Here is a 23,255-nt window from a genome sequence, read left to right on the forward strand (position 1 = left end):
AAAAAAAAAAAAAAAAAAAGAAAGGAAAAACTTGGGTTGTCTGGTGTGCCCCAGCCAAGAATGATGGTGAAGAAAGGAAACATTTACCAAGTACCCTGCATATGCCTGGTGCTTTTACACACATTATTTCTTAATTTCCATCACAACTGGGTGAATTATATATTATTAGCCACACCTCCTTTTTACAGTTGAGAAAACTGAGGCTTGGAGAGAGTAAGTGACTTGCCCAAGGTCAAGCCACTAATAACTAACCTTGGGGGCACACGTGAGAACCTTCCATAGGGAAATATGTCACAGAATTTTTACTTTTACCTGATCACTTCTCCAGTTGAGTAAAGCACTGGTATTGCCAGAGGCGAGTCAGGACTGTGTGGACAAATGCGTCATGCTGGGCTGGGTGCCTGGAGTAGATGAGAATATCATGAAGATATATGATCAGCCTCTAGTCCAGCAGGTCCTGGAGGATGGTGTTGGACTGCAGCTGAGCTATTACACAGGCTAAATGGCATGAGTGTTTATTCAGAGTGTCTGTACCTTATACAGAACACTGTCTTCCATAGACTCTCAGAATGGCACATCTGTAAGAGGACATAGAGATCCTCTTTTTTTTTATTATTTTAAAGATCAGGAAACTGGTTTTGAGAGGGACAGGGACTTCTCCAACTTTTCTAATTAATAATGTTGTCCCTGATACTGCCAGAAATTTACTTTTTTAAATGTAATCTAGAAAATTCAGATTAGAGCCTTTTAGAGATTTCTTTTTCAGGAAGGCCCCATTCCCCTGTAAAACTTGCTACTCTGTTTCAGAGCTGCAAGATAGATGTGTAATATTGTGGTTTCTTTTTTTCTCTCCGTTAGAGAGGTCAGCATAATACAAATGGGAAGAGCATAAGCTTTAGAGTTGGTCACGCGGGATTGAAATTCCTTACTGGAACCCAGGGGAAAGTGTTTAACTTCTTTGAGCCTCAAATTCTTTACTTATAGAAATGGAAATGATTGCTTGTTTGTAGTCCTGTGAAGTTTGAGGTGTCTGTGTGAAGTCCAGGTGGACAGATCCAGGGAGGATGAAGCTCAGAAGAGCAACCCTACCTGGATATACAGATCTGAGGATTAACAGGCAATGGGAAGATATGTAAAGCCACATGCAAGGTTGACGTTATCTAGGTGGAGAGATCTCTTCCACATGATAGCCCTTCAGGTATTTGAGATTGATAGCCATGTTATCCAGATTGTTCAGTTCTCTAAGTTTGCTGCACCTAGTATTAACCTCTAGGTTGACCATCTTTGATACTTCTGCATTTGTCTTAGATTCCAGCCTCTTCATCAGTTAAGTTGTCCTTTTAAGGACATATCATGTTTTGGTTTTGTCATCATTGATGTGTGGTGCTTTAAACCTAAACATAGTACTACTATTATGGGGTAGAGACAGAATAAGACCATCACCTCCTTTATTATGGATACTATACTTTTATTGATGTGTCACAGGGTTTCACTAGTTTGTTTTTGGTGTCTGTCTCACCACCGACTCACATATATTGTTAACTAACCCTCTGAAGTCTCTTAGCAGGTACTACTGATAAGTCCTATTATTTGCTCTCAATCATTATAAAATAGTGATGGTATATGGTAGTGAGTGTCAAATGTTAAAGTGCTTTAAACTTCACCTGGGAGAGTTGTTAAAAATACAGATTCTGGGCTAATCCATATTTTGTATCATTTTATTTTATATTGTTGACAATATACCAATCACCTGAACTTCTTTTATTGAAAAAAAGGTTAACATAATATGGCCATTCTCTAAGTTTGTTTTGCAATCTTTTTACAGTTTAGACTTTTTTTTTCAGGTTCTCAAAGGCTTATGTTTATTTTAAGTACGTCTATTGATATTTACCTTGTTAGAATCTAAAACAGACTTTAAAAAATTCCTGATTCTAGAATAACAACAATAAACTCCAAAATGTGTTAATATAAGTATACGTCTTTTAATGGAAAATAATTGTATTTTTCCAAAGGAAATATATTTTATAAGTGGAGTTGTTTCACCTTTAAAAATTGTGTTCAATGTCTTACTTAGTAAAAGAGCTGGATTCTCATATCTCCTTTTTTCACTCTTTAGCCATATCACACATCATACAGCCTCAGGAAAATTTCACTCCTGAGAGAATTAGAGTGAAAAAAATCAATTAACTTTTTAGTAGCAGATCATTTTGACCCTATGGGTCACCTAAAAGGCTCTTGGGATTGTCAGAGGTCTTTGGTACATTGCTAAATTTACTAAAATAGTGATTAAGGATGTCACATATTGGGACAGAGATTTGCTTTAGCACCTACTATTTGCTCCATTAAAAAATTCTTGATTTTACTGGGCACAGTGGCACATGCCTGTAATCCCAGCAGCTCGGGAGGCTGAGACAGAATGATTGTGAGTTCAAAGCCAGCCTCAGCAAAAGTGAGGTGCTAAGCGACTCAGTGAGACCCTGATACAAATGATACAAAATATGGATTAGCCCAGAATCTGTATTTTTAACAACTCTCCCAGGGGAAGTTTAAAGCACTTTAACATTTGACACTCACTGTCACATACCATCACTATTTCATAATGATTGGGAGCAAATAATAGGACTTATCAGAAGTACCTGCTAAAAGACTTCGGAGGTAGTTAACAATATATGTGAGTCGGTGGTGAGACAGACACCAAAAAATAAAAAATAGGGCTGGGGATGTGGCTCAGTGGTTGAGTGCCCCTGAGTTCAATTCCTGGTACTCCCCAACCACCAAAATCCTGATTTTACACAAAAAGACAAATATTGCATGATTCTCCTTATGTGAGCTACCCAGAACAGTCAACCTCAAAGAGATAGACAGTAAGATAGTGGTTACTAGAGGCGGGAGGATGGAAGATACTGAATCAAGTTGATGGGTTCCATTTCAGTTTGGTAAGATGAAAACATTCTGCTGTTAGGTGGTGGTGATGGCTGCAGAACAAAGAGAAGTACTAAATGCCACTGAATGCTCAAACAGGGTTAAGATGGTAAATTTTCTGTCATGCATATTATAACACAATTTTTCAAACCTAAAAAAACAAATTCAGATTGTGGGCTCTCGGTCACCAATATTCTGATTCAATAGGTCTACAGTGAGGCACTTCAGGTGATTCTGATGCAGGTCGTCCTTGACAATGCTCTGGGAACTATTATCCATGTGGAGAGAACTGCATCCTGTCCATCTTCATCCCTGGCAATGACTAGCCCCATGCTGCCCTGCTTCACTGCAGAATGCAGCCAGAAAGTGGCTGTAGGATATCTGCAGCTCCATTTCATTTCCTGATTTCCAACATCTGGATTTTATGGAAAAGGTAAGATCTTTTTCCCTCACATTTCCATGTTTTGGAAGTTCCTTAGATGTTGTGAAACTGGTTCATCTGTATTTAGATGTATTTAATGGGGAACAAGAATGATAAAGAGTGGTCAAGACATTGATTGATGACAGGCTTGCTATGATACATCATCTATAAAACTAAATTTCATGTGTATTAAATAGATATTTTGCAGAACGCTAAAGCCTTAAGAATAGAAGAAAATGTGGGTAGATACATGGTTCGTCTCTGGATAGGCTTAAGTAATACATGATATAACAAAGGAAAGGGATTATATATTTGAAGAAATAAAAATGAAAGCCTGTAAATCTAAAAACACGAACAAAATTAAAGAAAAATAGACTGGACAATTGGTCAATAATATGATAAATACAGTCAGTCCTCCTTCATGGATTCCATATTTGCAAGCTGGTCTGCTCACTAAATTTATTTGTAAACCCAAGATCAATACTCATAACAGTTTCCTTGTCACTCATCGATATTTACAAAGTGGCAAAATATTTGCTTTACCCACTGTGCGCATCTCTAGCTGAGGCCCACTTCTGCCTTTTTGTTTCAGCTTTCATATTGTAAATAAGTAACCTTTGCACAGTCTGATTAGCACTATGTTTTCCCACATATTTTTTGATTTTGCTGCTTAAAATGTCCATCCCAAATGTAGTACGATCTGGTATTTCTAATCTTAGGAAGGCTTTTAGAGAAACTACATGTGTTCAAGAAGTTTCAGGCATAAGTTATAGTGCTATTGTCTATGATTTCAATGTTAATGAATCAACAATATATTGTTATTGTTATCGTTATTATTTGAGATGAGGTCTTGTGCTACCCAGGATGGTCTTGAACCCCCCAATCCTCCTGCTCTAGCTGGCTAAGTATCTGGGATTACAGGTGAGCATTGCCATGCCATACTTACAATTGCCATACTTACAATATACACTAAATGAGATGCCTTTAAACAGAAACACACATGAACAAGGTTATATATCAACTGGTTAATGAAAAGGTGACCAGAGGCTCACAGAAAACTCATTCTGCATTTCCCCAGGGTTATGGCTCAGGATTTACTAATTTAGTGTTTGCTGCGATTTATTTAAACATATCAATTACGAATAACAAGACTCAATTGGATATAATTATATACTGTATATAATTGTATTATTAACTGTATATGATTATATTACCATCTAACATACTGAATATATAAAATACATATACAGTGATAAGAAAACAGTAAATCTCAATTAAAAATTGGCAAAGGAAATATAAAGGTAATTTGCAGAACAAAAACCCAATGCATATTAACATTTTTAAAAAACTCTTCCATTTTTGTATTAATAAAGAAAATAAAATTGAAGTAGCAATGGGCATGTCATTATTGTTGCCTATCAAATTAGAAAAACATAGAAAAGACTTAATACTCTCCTGGGGAGAGTGCAATGAGGTGGTCATTCTTGCACACTGCTGGTAGATTAAATCAGTACTTTGTTTTAGGAAGTAGTCTGGTGGTTTGTATCAACAACTCTAAAAAGGTTAATATCTCATGACTCAGAAATTCAACTCTATGAATGTCTCCAGAGGAAAGAGAGATTCAGATGAAGATTTATGTGCCTTCAATATAACATTATTTGTAAAAACAAAAATGGGAATCAAAATAGGAATGCTTAAGAATAGGAGAACGAATATATTATGGATGGAGGCAGGATGAAAGATTTATAAAACTATTAAAGATACTTTAAAGAACAGTTAATGCATTGCATGTAGAAAATTCATGATTTAATTGAAATAAAGCACATTATAAGATATATGATAAAATGGAACTATGCTAAAATTATATACACAAAAATAAATGAACTTGAGAATAAATGTATATTGGAGAGCAAAGCACATTTTATTGCATGTGTCTTTAACTTTTTACAAGTCGAGGGGGGTCCCCTAGTCTGCTTCTTGGTAACCATCCTTTTTATCTTATTCAGTTAGGCATATTTTAGGAGGTAGGACAATAGGTCAGAAGAGGAAACAGGGTACTACTGGGATGGACCAGACCAGGAAGAGCAGCATTTGGTACATGTTTCCTTTCTCCCTGTCTTCCCTACTTTAGTAATGTAGAGAAAGGAATGATCCATATATGCTTGTGTGAAAATAAGTAAGGTGGGCAGGATTTTGGAAAGCTTTAAGAAGAAAATGACATTCAAACTGAGTCATGAAGGATTTGTAGACTTTTAGGTGAAAATTTCAGGATAGTTCTTGACCTTCTTAGCTTTTAAATGTCAATGATGTTACTCTTGACTGACTATAAGATCAGTGCACTGAAAGTGATTCTCCTTTGGAATGACAATACCTGGAATTTTGTAGTGCTTTTTCTCAGAGTTCAGGTAAGTTGTCATATTCTTATGCTCTGTTCTTAAGATCAATAGAGGATAGAAACACAAAAACATTTCAAGAATTCTATAGCATTTTGATGAATCAGGTATGTAATGTGGAAAATGGATTAAGGGTGGTGGGGTAATGGGTAGATTTTGAGGAGAGAAAGAAAAATAAATATTTGGTCTTTTAATTTTAACTAATATACTTAACAATCCTGTGAAGTAGACAATTATTCTAATTTTGCAGAGGAGAAGTAATGAGGACCTAAATGGTGGTGGGGTAGTAGATGTAGCAAGTAGTACCTACAATGGGAAAATAAAATTGGAAATAGCTGCAGCACAAGGGCAGAGATTATTAGTTGGCTTTAACTTGAATGCACAGATAACCATTGAGATTCTTAGTTCATAGGGTTGTGCCAAAGTTAGATGAAACAAGGGCTATGATAGTGCTCTGTCCATTGCCAATGGGGGATACCCCAAACCTTGGAGTCTGGGCAACCTGGAGGATGGAAAGGATATTAAAGGAGGTGGGGACTCAAAAGATTATTTTTTGGGAAAAGATAACATTCTCTAATTTTTCAACACCTCCCCAGTGAGGGTACATCCTGTTTTCTTCCACTATAGTGAATAGAGATTTTTTTCTCTCTCTCATATACATATACAAATTTAATTCTATATAATTATATAATGTATATATATATATATATATATATATGTAATTTGTAGATGCATACACTATCTTTGTAGAATACACAAGAAACTTTGTAGTGATTGCATCTAGAGAAGAGACCTGATCAAATTGGGAAGAACACAATTTTCATTTTGTATCTGTTGAACTGTGTGGCATGTATATGTTACCTACTTCAAAAAAGAGAATCACAAAACAGATCAAACATAAAATAGAAGAACCTCATATGCACCCATTATATTTCCATCTCCTGTACTTTAATGACAAAATGTCCCTTGTGTCCTATGTCCTTATATGTTCATAAAGCTTTTCTGCAACCATTCTAACCCACATCCTATCCTTTCCAATCACCTGTTGTGGGAGCCAGTGGGAAGAAAGAAATGGAACCAGCAAGTACATATTGTTAGTGGAGAAAGGAAGAATGTTAGGTAAAGTGGTAACTTTGTGTCAAGAGAGGGTTTCTAATTTAGGTATTTCTTCATACCTAAAAATATTTACTTGAATTGTAACAAAAAGAGACTTTTACAGTTGTTTGTAGGTGGAGGAAAAGAAGCCTGGAGAGAAAAGAGAAAGGAAATGGTCATAAGTAGGCTTAGCAAAACTATCAGCTATGTTGAAATAAAGTTGTAAAAATGTATTTCTATAGAACTGTTCATAAATGGTTCTGAAAACCTGAAAAGCTCTTTATAAGTTCACAGACCCCAGAACAGGCCTCTCTGTAGCCATTCCCAACAGTAGCTCTTCATAAGTAGTCTTTTTGGGTCTGCTGAGATCTATCAGATATTCATTCCACAAAATTTGAATGACATAGCACAGGGCAAGAGTTATGTGATTTCATTTAATTGACTAACTTCACATTCACAAAGGGGAGAAAGTTAGTATGAGAATAAGCATGCTTTGGTACAGATTTGATGACAGATTCGGGTCTAAGTGTTGTGGATTCTAACAGAGCCGATATAGTGCTTGGTTCCTAGTAGGTGTTCAGTAAGTGTTTGTAACGTAATTCGTTTATTGAGCACCTCCTATCAATCAAGCACTGTGCTAGGCTCTGGGACCACATAGATAAATTAGACAAGGTCCTCTTTGAGGTGCTTAGGTCTAGTGTGGTTACAATTGGGAGATAGGTTTTATTACAGAGGTACAAACAGAGATAGGAGAGGACCTACCCAGGAAACAGAACCAGATTGTAATTTGTTGCGGGTTGAGCATGGGAAGAGGATATGAGGAAAGGGAAATAGACTATTTGTTTAAAAAGCTTGGTTAAGAAGCAAAGTAGAGAGAGACTGTCAGAGAAGGAAGATTGAGGGACTGCTTCTTGAATGATGAGAGATATGAGCATATTGTTGTATAGAGGAGAAAGAACCATCATAGAGGGAAGGGGTGAAGATTCAGAAGTTACATCTCTTAGGATATAGGAGGAGACAAGAGCAGAAGCTGGGAAACTCAATAAAAAATTGTGGGACACTGAGAATTCTCATGAAGCAGGAGATCATGAATTTTCAGGTGTCATCAAGTCAAAATGTAAATGTAGTTAAGTTAAAATTATGGACTTAAGTTAAAGTTATGGAGAGGATAGTGGCTGAAATACGGACTGTAGGGCCCAGACCTATAAGAGAAGATAATTATGCTTGAAGGGACTGACAAATTGGGAGAAATCAAGAGATCAAAGAATAGGAGTAGCGAAGTGAAAGAAGTAAAAGTCCTCAGTGGAAAAAAAATAGCCAAAGAGTGTGATATACAAATTTAAGATTGTAGAGGTGGAGTAGTTTCAGGGCAATGAAAACACCTTGGATGTGGATAACTGAAGTATAGGAACAGGTCACTTTATTGAGCACCTCCTATCAGTCAAGCACTGTGATAGGCTCTGGGACCACATAGATAAATTAGACAAGGTCCTCTTTGAGGTGCTTAGGTCTAGTGTGGTGTTGAGTTATGGAAGTGGGGTTTCATAGTTAATGATGTTCATGTTCCTCCATGATCATATAAAGACTTGCACCAGGAGTTAAAGGTTCAATTTATATTTGGGAGAAATCAGGAAGTAATATGTCAGTGATGAGACTCACTAGTAGGGGAAGGCTAGTCTGTTAGCTTTCAACCCCTTGCCTTCCAGGACACAGTAGTAGGTGAGGGAAGCTGTGGTGTGGATCTGTGTGCATGGTTTCTCCTCTTCAAAGGGCTTCTAAGGGAATGAGATGGCAGATGTAGGCTGCATGAGATGTTTGACCTGTGACTGTGGAGTCTAGCCTATGCCAGTAGCACCAGCTGCATAGAGGACTAGCCAGCAGGATAAGGCACTGCAGTGTCTGTGGCTAGCCAGTAACATGCAACTCCTCAGAAGCAATGAGAAGTGTAAGGATGAGGAGGAACTGAATCACACAAAGGAGATGGAAACAACATGTTCTAGGCTGAGTAATTCCCCAGAAAGTGTGGTGAGCTGCTGGTCTGTCCATGTATTTCCATAGTCTTTACAAGAACAGTAGTGAGTAATAACATATGAAACAGTTTATCCCACTGATGCCGTGAGAGGAATGCCAGGCAGTGGGGCCAAGTTATCCTCATGTCCAGTAGAGCTTCTGAGGTACAATTGTGGTTACCAATTGGTTCCAGGATTTAGATCTTGGTAGGGGAGATATCTCAGAGGAAGAAGAGTGACAGGTAGCCACTCCCATCTTTGGAAATACCTGTGAGGAAAACCTAGAAAAATTGGAGAATGGCTCCAAGAAGCTCCAAGCTGCCCTTTTCACAGTAACAACAATATCAAGAAAAAATAACAGTTATAGTGATGATGACAGAGACTAATACCTAAGTAGCACTCTATGCAAGGCACTATTTTAAGTACTTTTATGCATGTTAGTTCTTTCAGTACTTAGCACAATAATACTATGAGGTAGATACTTCTACCAGTTCATTTTTTCATTGCTATAATGAAATATATGAGGCAGGATACTTTATAAATCAAAGAAGCTAATTTTGGCTCATGGTTCGGGAGGTATACAGTTGAGGGGATTTGCTGGTCAGGTCCTAAGATGGAGCAGACCATCACATAGCAAGAGACAGGGAGCACATGTTTATCTATGTGTCTGGTTTCTCTCCCTCTTCTCATAAATCTACCAGGATTCAACTATGAAAGCTCCATCCTAATGACCTTGTCTAAACATAATCACCTCCCAAAGGCCCCACCTCTAAACACCATATTTGGATTAATTTTCCACCCTCTTACTACCTCACAATGGGGATGAAATGTGAACATCTGAAGCCTTGGGACACACTCAAACCACTTCCAAACCATGGCAGTACTAATATCCTCATTTTCCTAAGAGAAAGACACAGTGTTAACAACTCCCAGGATCTATCCTGCTTTACCCCTATCATCTTAATAGCTTGAGTTTTGTATGTGATGTACAGTAAGAGACTTTTGCCTGGCTAAATCTTTGGAGATTATTTGGTCACATGGTATAGATCATATCTGTGGAAATCTAATATTGCTCTGAAGCCAACTTCACACAATTGTATAATCCAACATTATAACTGTGTAGATATATACTTGTAAAAGTCAACTGTCTCTGGAAGGTAACACAAGGAACTTTTAACCGTGTTTTCCACTAGCAAAGTTAACTGACTTTAAAGTTGCATATACTCTTTGTGATGTGTTAAAACTGTTTATTATGTGTATATATTACTTTCAAATAAAGAAAAAACAAAACCTTCAAAACCTTTTATGCATGAAAGAACTAACATGCATAAAAGTACTTAAAATAGTGCCTTGCATAGAGTGCTACTTAGGTATTAGTATCTGTCAAAGAGAATAACTTTCTAAATACTCTTCTGAAAAGTCTGCTTTTCCATTTCCCATTTCTCCCCAAATAATACAGTAACACTCCCATACTCATGACTAGACTTCACGTAGGGGAAGGGAACTTAACAGGAGAGAATCTTACTATTGCAATTTTCCCTGTGTATTCTTGAGAAGTCTTATTGTGTCTTATAAACCTTACCAGTAGGTCCATAACAAACCTCAATAGTGTACATTCTGTATTTTGTATTTCACATAGAGATAAATATAGACATTTGCCACTAACCTACCCATAGCTTTATTGTAATGGGTTATGAATAGGTTTGGGTTCAGATGGGTGTTTGCTTTAACAAAAACATTCTAATTTGACTAATCTGAGGGACCTAATGCAAAAAAAAAAAATATTGTACATGTCTGATCGTTTGAGAGTTTCCTGTACCATTGGAGTTCATTACAAACTGTATTTTAATATTAGACCTCCACATAACTCTTGCTGGCTATGTGTTGGCCTGTCTTTGCCTGTGCCCCTTCATCTTACCCATTGCCATTTTGCCTCTTCCCTTCAAGATCCCCCTCTGAAAATGAAAATTGTTTCTCTGTTCAGCCTTCCTTTATAGGCTAGAGCCTCTTTCTATTTCCAGCTGAAACTCTCCCCCCTCATTTTTAATTGTTAGTCTGTGGGAATTGTTTATTATAGTTAAGTTTCAAGGTGACTTAAAAGATCTCTAAGGTCACTTCCTGCTTTGTAAGTCTTTGGTTCACTTGAAGCAAGTATTTTACATTCCAAAGGGAAAACTTCCCTTTGTTGGGCCTCCTTCTCTACTTTAGGATTTACAGTGTCTGGGATTGAATATACCTTTTCCAGGGGCAGCCCAGGGAATTCACAGTGCTTAAACTAACTGTGAAATGTCTAGTCTCAAAGGGGCTGATGTTTGTGTGGAGGCCTTCCTAGCTGCCCTTGTAAATAGCTATTTTTCCCTTGCCACGGGCAAAAAATTGGACCATCAAAACAGAAACACCATCATTCTTGTGGAGCATTCTTTGCTCTCCCACCCCAGTATTACCTTTGCTTTTTTGAGGTTACCTCCCAGAGTAGGCTTGCTCAATCCATCTACATGTAGATTACAGCCACATTGTTGAAAAGGCCTCCAACATGTGGACTGTATAGTCACTGGGCTGTTGAATTAGTGGGTTCTTCTGACTCCAGGTCTTCGGTTGAGGACTTCACCTCATGTATTGCACTGCCCCCGTACTAGTTGCTGCTGACCTCAGAATCATCTTGAGAATTCTAGGAAAATCAAACCCTTATGTTTTGCCCTAAGGCAAAACTCTGTCCCTCTTATTACCTTAAGTGCCTGATTTCCATTAACCACTTTCTTTTTTTTTTTCCTAGTGAAAATTAATACCACATTGAAGGAAGATAAAGTCACATGGTCTCTAGTCCCAGTGCCAATATAAGACCTTGGCTGATACATAGTGGAAAGCCAAAGACAGGGAGAACAGCTCTGACACTGTAGAGTGGATCTCTACCAGCAAGCACACTGTGCCCTAGGTCAGGGGTCCTGGACCTGGAGTACCATTCCATCATAGGCTGTGTTGGAAGGGATTCCTTGTTGGAAGGATAAAACTTTTTAAAAATAAAGTCATCTCTGGCTTCTTTTCTAAGCAGATAGCATGACAAGGAAAGGGAGTAGAAGGCTCTAGGAGGATCTAGAAATCCCATTCTCCCCTCTCCCCAGCTCCAAAAGGAATCCAATTTTGTCCTAGCTCACAGAGTCTGTTTGGCTCCTGGTGTCAACCTTAATTGACATCCCCAGCAAAAGCCTTCAGATGAATGACTCACACCATCAGAAGGAAGCTCTAGGGGTCGTCTTATTTACCAGATTCTTCTTTTCCCTACACCAAGCTCCTATGAAGGATTAGACTTGAAAGAAGATCTTAACTGCTGGACTTGTTGGGACTTGTCAAAAAAAGCTCTAGGATTATTATTTCCATTTATACCCAGGGAAACTAGAGTGCAAAAAAGCAAAATAATTGGGGACTCAGTTTTATTTGCCAGCCTGGCTGTAGATAGGCTTGAGATGTCAACTTCCCAGAAAACATAACTGAACAGAGACAAAACAGTTAAAGAGTGGTGACACAATGGAGCCTTCAAATAGGTCACCTGAGTTGTGAAGCTTCTGGTGTTTTCCTAGTACCTTCCATCTGCATGAATATTTCATTTCTGATAAGCTTTTCTTCCCTAAGATCTATAGGCTCCAACTCACTCCTTATTCCTGGTTCCTAGTAGGTCCATGAACTTGGGAATATATTCACACATACATATACACACTGTCTGGATCCTAGGAGCTAAAAACTCCTTGTAACAGGAATTGTATGATGTTTCTCCTTCAGTCATAACTATCCAAGGTGATTTCAATGTGCATATTTCTATATAGAAAGGCATTAAATATTTGATCTTGGCTTTGGCATCACAGCCAATTTTCAGTTTAATGACTATAACTGTGGATCAGAGTTGGTAGCAGACTCTCAGAAGTTACCACATGGGGTCTTTTGGTCATTCCTGGGAGGGAACACGGCTTTACAGGAGTGATATGAAATACAGTAGATGACCAATGATATTGACAGTGAGTTTGACATGGTGGAAATGAGGGTGTATTATTATTTTGCATCTTTATATATGTTATAGTTTTACTAGTTATGGACAATGTACTGGTTATATAGAGTATGTTTAAAATAAAATTATGCTGTGTAAAAAGGAAAAAAGACAAAAAATCTGTTGGAAATGGAGAACATTTTAAAAACACAGGTGGAAACTTAAAAAAAGAGGAAAGAAGAAAATATTAGAAGGTATCAGGGTTGAAAAGAGGAAGAAGAGTGAAACTAGAAGGAAAACTAAAGTGAAAAGGAAACACATGTAAAAAATAGGAAATAATTTTAGAAAGTCAAATGAGTGAAAATATACAAGGAAGGGGACATGACAAAGGAACATAAGAACTAATCCTAAAAAACTACCAATGGCCAAAGTTAGAACAATTAGAGCAGCAAAATAAATGATATGGTATTGGATTCCAAACCATTGATTTGGATACTTGCCACTTTCCAAGAGGTAGAGTGTAGTTCTTCCATCCCATCCCAAGCATGGGCAATGTCTTGATTCCATAGAGTATAGTGCAGAAAAGGGGAAAAAGTAACTTCACAGTGGAAAAACTTGGCAAATAAAGGTACCCCAACCAAGTGATCAAGGTTAACATCAGTAGTGATAAATCATGTTGATACTATGTACCCTTGTTTTGATGTGATGAGACGAGCACTTCACCTCTGTGTTTTTTTTCCTCCAAAACACATTACCTCAGTCGAATCATGAGAAAAACCATTGGAAAAATTCCATTTGAGGGATATTTTACAAATACCTGACTGGTACTCCTCAAAACTGGCAAGGTCATCAAAAATAAGGAAAGTCTGAGAAACTGTCCAAGCCAAGAAGAGCCTAAGGAGACATGACAACTAAGTGTAATATGGTACCTTGGATAGGATCCTGGAACAGAAAAAGGACATTAGGTAAATACTAAGGACATCTGAATAAAGTAAGGACGTTAGTTAAAAAGTATAAATAATAAAAAGTATATATCAGAATCACTAATTGTAACAAATGTAAAATATTAGTGAAAGATGTTCATAATAGGGAAAACTGGGTGGTATTGAAAGGGATGTTGTGTATATTGAATCCTTTGTACTATCTTCAACTTTTCTATAAACCTAAAACTATTCTAAAATAAAGATAATATTTAAAAATTAAAATACAATAGGCATAAGAGGAGAGAGAAAGATTTTTTTAAAATGAAAGGAAACAATGCAGAAATGGATAAATCATAAAAGAAAAACCAGCCTAAAATTCTAAAAAAAAAAAAAAAAAATCTCCCTAGCCTCTGACATAATCCCTGAAGAAACAAAGAAGTAAAACACAATTGAAATCCAAAACCCAAGGAAAGAAAGATGTGTGGTGAAGGGAAATGCAAAATAAACAAAAACAAAAATCAAGCACAAGATGACCAAAAAATGGAAAAATAAAACTGGAAAAGAAAATTAAAAAAAAACTACAAGCAAAAAAAGAAACAAAATGACCCAAAACTCCACAAAACATAAAATGACAAAGCAAAAGAAAAACTAAACTAAAAAACAAAATCCCAGAACACACACACACACACACACACACACACACACCAAAATTTCCTCTAAACAGAAAAACAAACTGCTCTAAAAACTGAACATCAAAAGAAAAGAGATGGAATAAATAGGGAAAGGGAAAAAAGTACTGAAACACAGAAAAGGACATAAAAAATCTTAATGGATAAAAGGCATAATAGAAAAAAAAGTAAAAACAGCAATAACAATAAAAACAAAGGAAAGGGGGAAATCTAGTAAGTTTCAAAAAGTGTTTGCATGAGATAAGATGTGATTTGCTTTCTTTGGGTAGGTGTACAGAGTGGGAGAGAAGTACCCACAAAATGCAGCTGTCCGCACTGCCCGTTGGGAGCTGTTGGAAGGAATGAAAAGGGCATGTTATTGTAACATAGGCAGACAGGCATTTAAGTGGCTCATTACCACCATATTAACTTTTTCCCATGTGAGTCTGGGAAGCTGACTGTTTTACCCAAAGCCCCTGAGCCTTGTTTTATTTTACCAGGGTTTCAGAGATAAACATTTATTGATGGGCCAGGTCTAAGGTCTGTATTGGACTATGCCTGTCCAGAGGGAGATACTGGTTTCTTTTTCAAAACTTTATTATGAATGAAGGCAGTTTCTAGCTGGGCCACAGTTAAGTGACTACTTGACAACTCTCCTAGTACTTTGCTAAGTTAGGTCCTGAAAGTTGCTAGCTACTAATTTAACCAGGAGCCAGAAGGCAGTCTTTGGCATTTGCTTAAAAAAAAGTGTGATTCCTACCTATACAGTAGGGTACAGAGATGGGGATTATCCCAGCTAGAATCCCAAATAGCAGCAATCCCAAACAGCAACAGTTCTAAATAGCAGAAATCTCAAAGGCCTTTGGGTTTGGTTTTATACTATATAGTGTGGTTTATTTGGTTAGTATTAGTTGTTCTGTCTTTAAAATTATTGGTTTAAGATGACATTAAAATCCAATTAGATGATCATATTTAGTCTTGATTGAGTGATGGAGAGTGGTGACTAGGGTAAAACATTTTCCCAACATTCTCCATTAGTCAAGTCATCTCAATTACAATCATTGAATATTTGATGACGATGATACTTGGGCGTATATCTTGACACGTGGTTGACTCCTCTGGCCTTTATCTGGCTAGAAGTGATAGCAACAGATACTTATAGTGATAGAAAAATTGGGGCACATATCTCCCACAAATCACATAAGTGCATGGCCAAGAGCCAAAGGCCTTTATACTCCCAGTTACCTTGTATTCCTTCTTGGTCCTGGTGCTTGCTTCTTGGGCCTTTCACCTGGAGTGGCAATGGTGAGTACTTTGGGGCAGATAGAGCATATAATAATGCCATTTTCCAAATGATGAGTCATATGCAGAAACTGAGCTAACATGCCCACAGAATAAAAATGTTGATGGGAGGAAGGATTATGAGATCTAGAATGAAGTCCTAGGATTTATTTCTGCCTCAATGCCCATATGAACCAAGTGATTTCAGGGGAGTCACTTAACCTTATCAAAGCTTCCTGTATATAATATGCTTACTGCTCAAAAATTTGTGATCTTTTTCCCTCATGGTGAAAATTTGAGTTGAAAAATATAAATATATACTGAAAAAATTATTTCCTATTAAATCAGGAATAAGGTAATTTGAAGTTACCATAACAAAAAACAGGATGAGGTATTCATCACAAACCAATTTCTTTCTCCATGTTCTGCCATATGCTGCTTTCCTTTTCTAGTTTGACCTCCACCCCACATCCCAGCCAAACCATCCTGTTTTATGCATCATCCATGAAATAACACTTCAGCAGCATATTCACTAAGTTCACAAACTTAGGGTCAGAAGAGACCTTGGACTGAGAGGTGATATCCTGCAGAATATTAGACTACACTAGTGATTTTCATATACCACAATTTTTCCCCAGAATATTGAGGCATCACACAGGGCTGCCAATGTATTTACTTTTTGCTAATTAAGGATATTACAAAACAATAATTATCATTTATCACCATAATTTCATAAAAGAAGAGATATTTTAACATCAAAAGTAAAAGGATATAGTGTCAAAATTAAAAATAGTCTAAAAATTTAACTTTATAAAATAATCACTACATAGTCCTTGCTTTTCTCACTTTTCTTTGGGACCAATGAAATGTTCATTATCAACTGATAATTTGGAAACCACCCTCACTAGGTCTCAGTTTTAGTTTTGATTCTGCCACTAATTTACTCTGGGACATTTTGCTGCCCACAGTTTGGGGCCTCAGTTTTCTCATCTCTAAAACAGGGGCAATTAGATCTGATGGAATCCAAGTCTTTTTCAGATCTGATAGAATCCAAGCTCTTTTTCAGCTCTAATATTCAGGATATTGTGACTCCTAGAGTTCTTTTTAGTCTTTGGAATCTGAATTTGTGTTGGAAAAAATTCACTTATAATTACAGAACTCCAAATCTAGTAGGACACAATTCACATTCCTGGCATGCACATAACAGAGAGGGTTTGCACCAGCTGTAATGCAAAACATTAGGCTTTTCATTTTTATATTCTTCAAATTTTAGAGGATTTTACTTCTTTAAGGTCAAGTAGTTATTTCCCTACCATTCTGTAGAGTCACCTATTTCTCTGTTTTGCTTCACTTTTACCCCAAAATCATGCAAACTCAAAGCCTCCAGGCCCTCCTCTGGTATGTGTGTCTGTTTGGGCTTGGTTGCTATAGAAAGATTTTTTTTTTACCTCTTGTCTCTTTCCTCTCCCTTCTGCCTCAATCCCCTAATATGTACTTTCCATGAATCCTTCCCTATTTATTTTTTTTCTTTTTTTCCTTTAGACAGAAAGCATGACCTCAGCTGTTGGCATGGTCCATAAATGGCATTATCTGAATTCTTGGCAAAATCCCAGTTGGGGAATTTTGGACTGCAGTTGGTTCTAGGTAGCTGGAGGAAATATAAAATTAATTAGCAACATAATTTTGGGCTTTACCTGCCTTGTAAAATTGCACTGGTGTTTGTACTAGAAAGCACTTTCTGGCCAAAATCCTGCTCTGCTGTTTTAAGAAGGCTTGGAGTTTAAATGAGACATTTTGAGCAAAGTGGTCATTTTATTGGCAACCCCAACTTCACTAGTCCTGGGCAAGAAATACAAGAGCAAATTCAGGACTGTAAGGCTACTGTCTTGGAGTTTAAGGAGAGTTCACTCTGCACTTGTCTTAAGAGACCCTAGGTCTCTTCATCTTCTCCAAAGATGAAGTTCTGTTTACTTGCCTTCACCCCTGCCTCCACTGCCTCTCTTCATAGATTGTGTTCTTGGCATCTATTTTGGTGTCATCTGAAGAATGGGTCAATGAAAAAAAAAAAAAACTATGGTACTCCAGAGGCAGTTCAAATTAGAATGGTTTCTCTTTATCAAATTTATTTAAAAATAAACCAAAATGATACAATCCAAATTCAATTTGGATTTAATTCCTCCAGTTGTTCACTGTTAAGGGTGATACATTGTTTTGTCTCTGGAAAGGCCTGAGCTGAGGCTATTTCCCTGTGATCCACAGTATGCCCCTCCCCCTGCCTGCCTTCCCACCCCAGCCTTCCTCATTGCCCTAGAGCTGGGCCTTCACAGCCTGGGATAGTGGGAGTGTGGCACAGTGCACTTCTGGATTCTTCCAGCTGTACTCTCACTGGGGAAAATCAACTTTGAAGTAAAGCTGGGGGCCTGCCAGGAAACTGAAAAGGGGTTATTAAAAATGGTATTTTTCAAACCACGAGTGATGTTTTGCTAGCAGAGGGTAACAGGTTACTTGGAATCTGAACTGCTTTGGGTTTTGGATTAAATTGCAAAGTTGGCTGAGATTTCAGACCCCCAGGGTCTTGAGGGCCGAGGACACAATTGAAAGCATATTAGATGCTGGCTGCATCTATACAATACCAACCAACTAGTTAAAAAGGGAGAATTCACTAAAATATGTTTATTTAGTGTCATGAACACAAAAATGTAAGTTTGAGTTTAGCCTTGTTCTTTTTTTTATTTAGTTTTATTTTTAATAAATCCACACTAGAAGAGTTTGAGAATGGAAATAGCCTGTATTTCTACTGTAAGCATTATATTGCTTAGAATTCCACTGTACTCTTCCTCATATTTCTACCCAGCCCCCCAAGCTATGACAGTACCTGAAATTTTACAATTAGCCTTGTAAACTTTTGTTCATTTAGATCCTGAAGGGAGTTATGGTTTCCAAGAGTCTTCATTCCAATATTTGTATGAGGTTTATCCAGGCCTTTTGGCATCGTCTCTTCTGGCTCTGTAGTTGATAACCCTTGCAATACAAGAGAGCTTTCTCTTCTTGTTTCCTTCTGTTGAGTTTTTAGAAGCATTTCCTGCTATAGTTTTGTCTTCAAGATGCTCCCTGGTTCTCTTCTATTGGAGCTTTTGCTGTTGCCAGGGCTCAGGATGCATTAGGTGATCCCTGAGCCCTGGCTCTGGTGGTACTGAGCCATGTTCTCCAGGTTACCTCTCATTTACATGGCAAAGTTTGCTTGGTAAAATTCTTTGGGAAAAGCAGCTATTACCTTATTATTAGCTTATTATTAGGCATCTCTGGCCTGGAAACCTGCAGTTCCGAGCTGTTCTTACTTTGAGCATGGCCACCTGGACTTTTATTGTGGATTTGGCATTTCATTGCCTACTCCTTGTTCCTCCAACGTCTGGGAAACCCCCAAGACAAATGGCTTGGGGGAGCTATAGCCGAAGTTTTCTATTGAGGTTGATGGGGATTGGAGATGGGATAGACAATAACTTCTGAATGTCTCTTCCCACTTGAGTGTTTTTGAAATTCAGGTTCCCAGAAATGACTTAAACTAAGACTTACAGAGACCATTAAAGATGTTCTAGTATAACCTCCTTATTTTTATGATAGGGAAACCGAGGTAGGGATTTGGCCAAGGTCACACAGCTAGCTTGTGGGAGAACTGGGATGACAGCCTTGGTCTGTGGATTAAATTGTCTAATGTTTTAATAAGTGCATAAGCAGTAGTGCTGAGATTCAGTCCCTGCCCAGTTCAACTCCCAACTTTTTCCACTCTTCCTCCTAGTGTACTTGATAAGATGAAAGATAACTAACAAGATAGTATGCACATAGAAGATACCAACTCAGATGAGTGAGAACCTTTTAGGTCTTGGTATCCTAGTACATCACTGTAGGCTCTGCCCTGTCCCCTCTCCAAGGGATATCTCAGGTTGGGGCTCTTCCTTCATTGTCCAAAATTGTCAGTGGGAAGGAAGGTAAGGGAATTTTTCTGCTTCCATAGAAGGCCAGTGCTGGCCTGAGGCCAACTTTCCTGAGTTTCTCTCAGGCGGATTCCACAATAGATGGGGGTAGGAGGAGGCACAATTGGCCCAGACTGTTTTTATTTGGTCTGCAGTGTGGGAGATCAGACGTTCTGAAGAGAATTGAAAACACTTCTTTCTTTGGATTCCTGGGGCTGTGTAGGGGGAGCTTGGGCCCCACTTGGCACAGAGTTGATTACAACATTCAAAAAAAAAAAAAAAAAGCTCCAATATTGTTGCCCAAGGCTGAATGGAAAGTTTTCCTTCCAGTCAGGGCCGACTCCTAAACCCCACACCTTCTTAAGCCTTTGATTAGCAGACACCTGCCGCCAAGGAGACCAGCAAACAATAAAGCTGTGAGGGGCTGCTCAGAAAGCTCCTGAGGGTAGATCAGCATTAATGGAGCCTGGATGGGAGGAGTACAGTGATCTGCCACTTCTGCTAGATCCTTAAGCCCCCACCCCCCTATTCGGCACTTTTATGCCAAGATTTTTTAAAACTTTCTTTGAATCTCCTGAAAGCAGAGTGTTTTTCTGTTTTTTTTTTTTTTTTGACTCATTTACATGTACTGAACTTATCAAAAATGTAATTTCATTAAATGCCACTATGTCCAAAGAGTTAGGGTAACCCAACTCATACATTTTTGTCATCTAAGTCATGAGTGCCAACCATCCCATCTTTAAAAAAAAATTTTACATGTTCTTTTTAGGTATACATGACAGTAGAATATATTTTGACATATTATGCAGACATGGCCATCACATCTTTTATCATTTCTTCTTATTCAAAATGTTTAAAGAGAAGACACTGGAGATAGGAAGATTGCTATATAACTGATGACCACTTCAGGGGAAGTTGTGGCTTAGAAGAAGGTGTTGGGAAAAAGTTACAATTAATGCAAAAGAGAAAAACAATAATGACACACAAATAGAGAAACTTTAGACTTACCAGGGAGGATAGAGTTTTCTAGATCCCTATCATCAACTTGCCTGCATATGATGGTATCTCTGGAAATAGCTACTTTTAATTAGCATAAAGAACTATTAAAAATATTAGTGATTATTTACTTAAACACCATATACTTTCAAAAAGTATTTTAGATAACTAAGATTCAGGATTTTGATCTGATGGGAGGTCATTGCAAAGAGGCTCCTTCTGCAACTGGCCCTGATGAGGTATTTACCCAGAGCAAAGCACATTGGCCTAGTTGTCTAGGTGATAGACAGCTTGGCAGCAAGAGCTGTCTGCACAGCTCTGAGGTGGGGTTGAACTGTCTGTAATGTCTCCATTCAAGTTTGGCTAATTGAAATCAGGAAGAAAAATTAATGTAGAAAGAAGGCAAAAAAAAAAAAAATTACACATCCAGTCGGGTTTTGCACGCCTGTCAATATGCTGGGTAAAAAAAGGTTTTAGGGAGTTTCTGTTCTATTATTTTTACTATGTTATTGTTATACGTGAGCTGGCACATTGGCCTCCAAGACAGGGTTAGCAGTTGTGGCAATGTGCTAGTTTCCCTAGGACCCCAAGTAAAATTGACCTATGCCACTATCCACACTTCATCAGTGTGCTATCTGAGGCAGAAAGAGAGCAAGGAACATGTTGCTGGAAGGTGACTCTGCTAGTACCCAGCTAAGAATGTTGTATCTTTATCCACAAAATGAAGCCCTGTGCTCAGGACCAAAGGAAACCAGGACAGGGTCCCTTAACTTCAAGTCTGTGAATCCCCAGACATTGTATGCAAATAATTTGTTCATATGTGTGGTGTTTTGGGGCCGTGGCTTTGATCAGAGTAAACCACTACTGCATCAATGAAAAACCACTACTACACCAATTTATATTCATAGTTTTGCCTCTGGTTAATTTTTCCTGGTATCTAGGTATTAGGTGACAAAAGAATGAGTAGAATCTTATATACTTATCATGTAAACCCACTAGATAGACATGCTGTAGTCAGGGCAGTAGAGATCACTTATATTAGTCTTTGGGTAAAATAAATATTAATCTTTATTTTTTTCTAACATGCCATAGTGTATAATGTAGACAAGGTTTAAAGGAATATAAATACATATGTACAAGTTAAAAACTTATCTATTTTTATGTCATTGTTCAACTTAATCTGCCTTCATTGCCTTAACTTATCTCTCACTCCCATGGGGTATTGAATTACTTGTCCTCACTTTTCCATTTTATAAAGTAGTTATGCATCTCTTTATAGCTGTCATTGGCATTAGCAGAGTCTCATTTGATGGCAGTTTTCCTTAATTTGAAAATGTTTTTCATTATCAATAGCCTTCCAATCTCTTATTCTGGTCCCTCACCTTTTGCAGCTGAGCTACCATCGATTACTATCAAAGATCTAAAGCACTGGGGGTTGAGGGTATAACTCAGTGGTGTAATGCGTGCCTAGCACGTGTAAGGCCCTGGGTTCAACCCCTAGCACTGCAAAAACAAAAGGCAAAATAAATCCTAAAGAAAGTCATTTTGAGATTATGCTAAGTGAAGCTAGCCAATCCCTAAAAAACAAATGCCAAATGTCTTCTTTGATATAAGGAGAGTAACTAAGAACAGAGTAGGGACGAAGAGCATGAGAAGAAGATCAACATTAAACTGGGATGAGAGGTGGGAGGGAAAGGGAGAGAGAAGGGAAATTGCATGGAAATGGAAGGAGACCCTCAGGGTTATACAAAATTTCATACAAGAGGAAGTGAGGGGAAAGGGGAAAATAATACAAGGGGGAGAAATGAATGACAGTAGAGGGGGTAGAGAGAGAAGAGGGGAGGGGAGGGGAGGGGAGGGGGGATAGTAGAGGATAGGAAAGGCAGCAGAATACAACAGACACTAGTATGGCAATATGTAAATCAATGGATGTGTAACTGATGTGATTCTGCAATTTGTATACGGGGTAAAAATGGGAGTTCATAACCCACTGGAATCAAAGTGTGAAATATGATATATCAAGAACTATGTAATGTTTTGAACAACCAACAATAAAAAATTTTAAAAAAATAAAGTGAAAAAACAAACAAAAAAAACATAGTATTATAATATTTACAAAGAAAAATGGAATTAAAAAAAAAGAAAGTCATTTTGACTTTGTCATTTGAGGAACTATTTCAAGAAGGAATAGTTATTACTTTTTTAAACCTATTAGTTGCTGTGTGTAGCACGTATATCTACTTAACTCCAATCTGAAGTTAGCAGAGTATTTCTCTTTCTCCTATATTAATTCCTCTACTAAAAAAATTGAAGAGTATATTACCTTTTAATTTGAAAATATTTCTCTTTTTCTTTCTTTTCTTTCTTCCTTTCTTTTGATTGAACCTAGGGCCTTGTTCATCCTAGGCAACAACTCTTTCCCCAGCTTTTAGGTTAACTTCTAAGTTGTATCTATTAAGTGTTTGGAAAACCCCCAGTTAAAGGAGAGTAATGATGTAAAAAAATGCATGTATTACTGAGATACCTGAGATTACTATTCAAAATTCAATGGTGGATTTCCTGTACAGTCTGAATCTAAGAATAAGAGTGTATAAGTGATG

The 23,255-nt window shown here is 37.6% G+C and overlaps 1 long non-coding RNA gene across 2 annotated transcripts in view; it reads left to right on the top strand.

Moving 5' to 3' along the window:
• LOC125614518 overlaps positions 1 to 23,255 on the top strand; it is a 92,239-nt gene that overhangs the window by 4,314 nt on the left and 64,670 nt on the right. For both annotated transcript variants that reach the window (XR_007345111.1, XR_007345110.1), the window contains exon 2: positions 3,130 to 3,355. This is a non-coding gene — a long non-coding RNA (uncharacterized LOC125614518). The remainder of the gene's footprint in view (positions 1 to 3,129; positions 3,356 to 23,255) is intronic.

This window comes from Marmota marmota, unplaced genomic scaffold, assembly GCF_001458135.2.
Source record: "Marmota marmota marmota unplaced genomic scaffold, marMar, whole genome shotgun sequence".
Classification (NCBI taxonomy): Eukaryota; Metazoa; Chordata; class Mammalia; order Rodentia; family Sciuridae; genus Marmota; species Marmota marmota.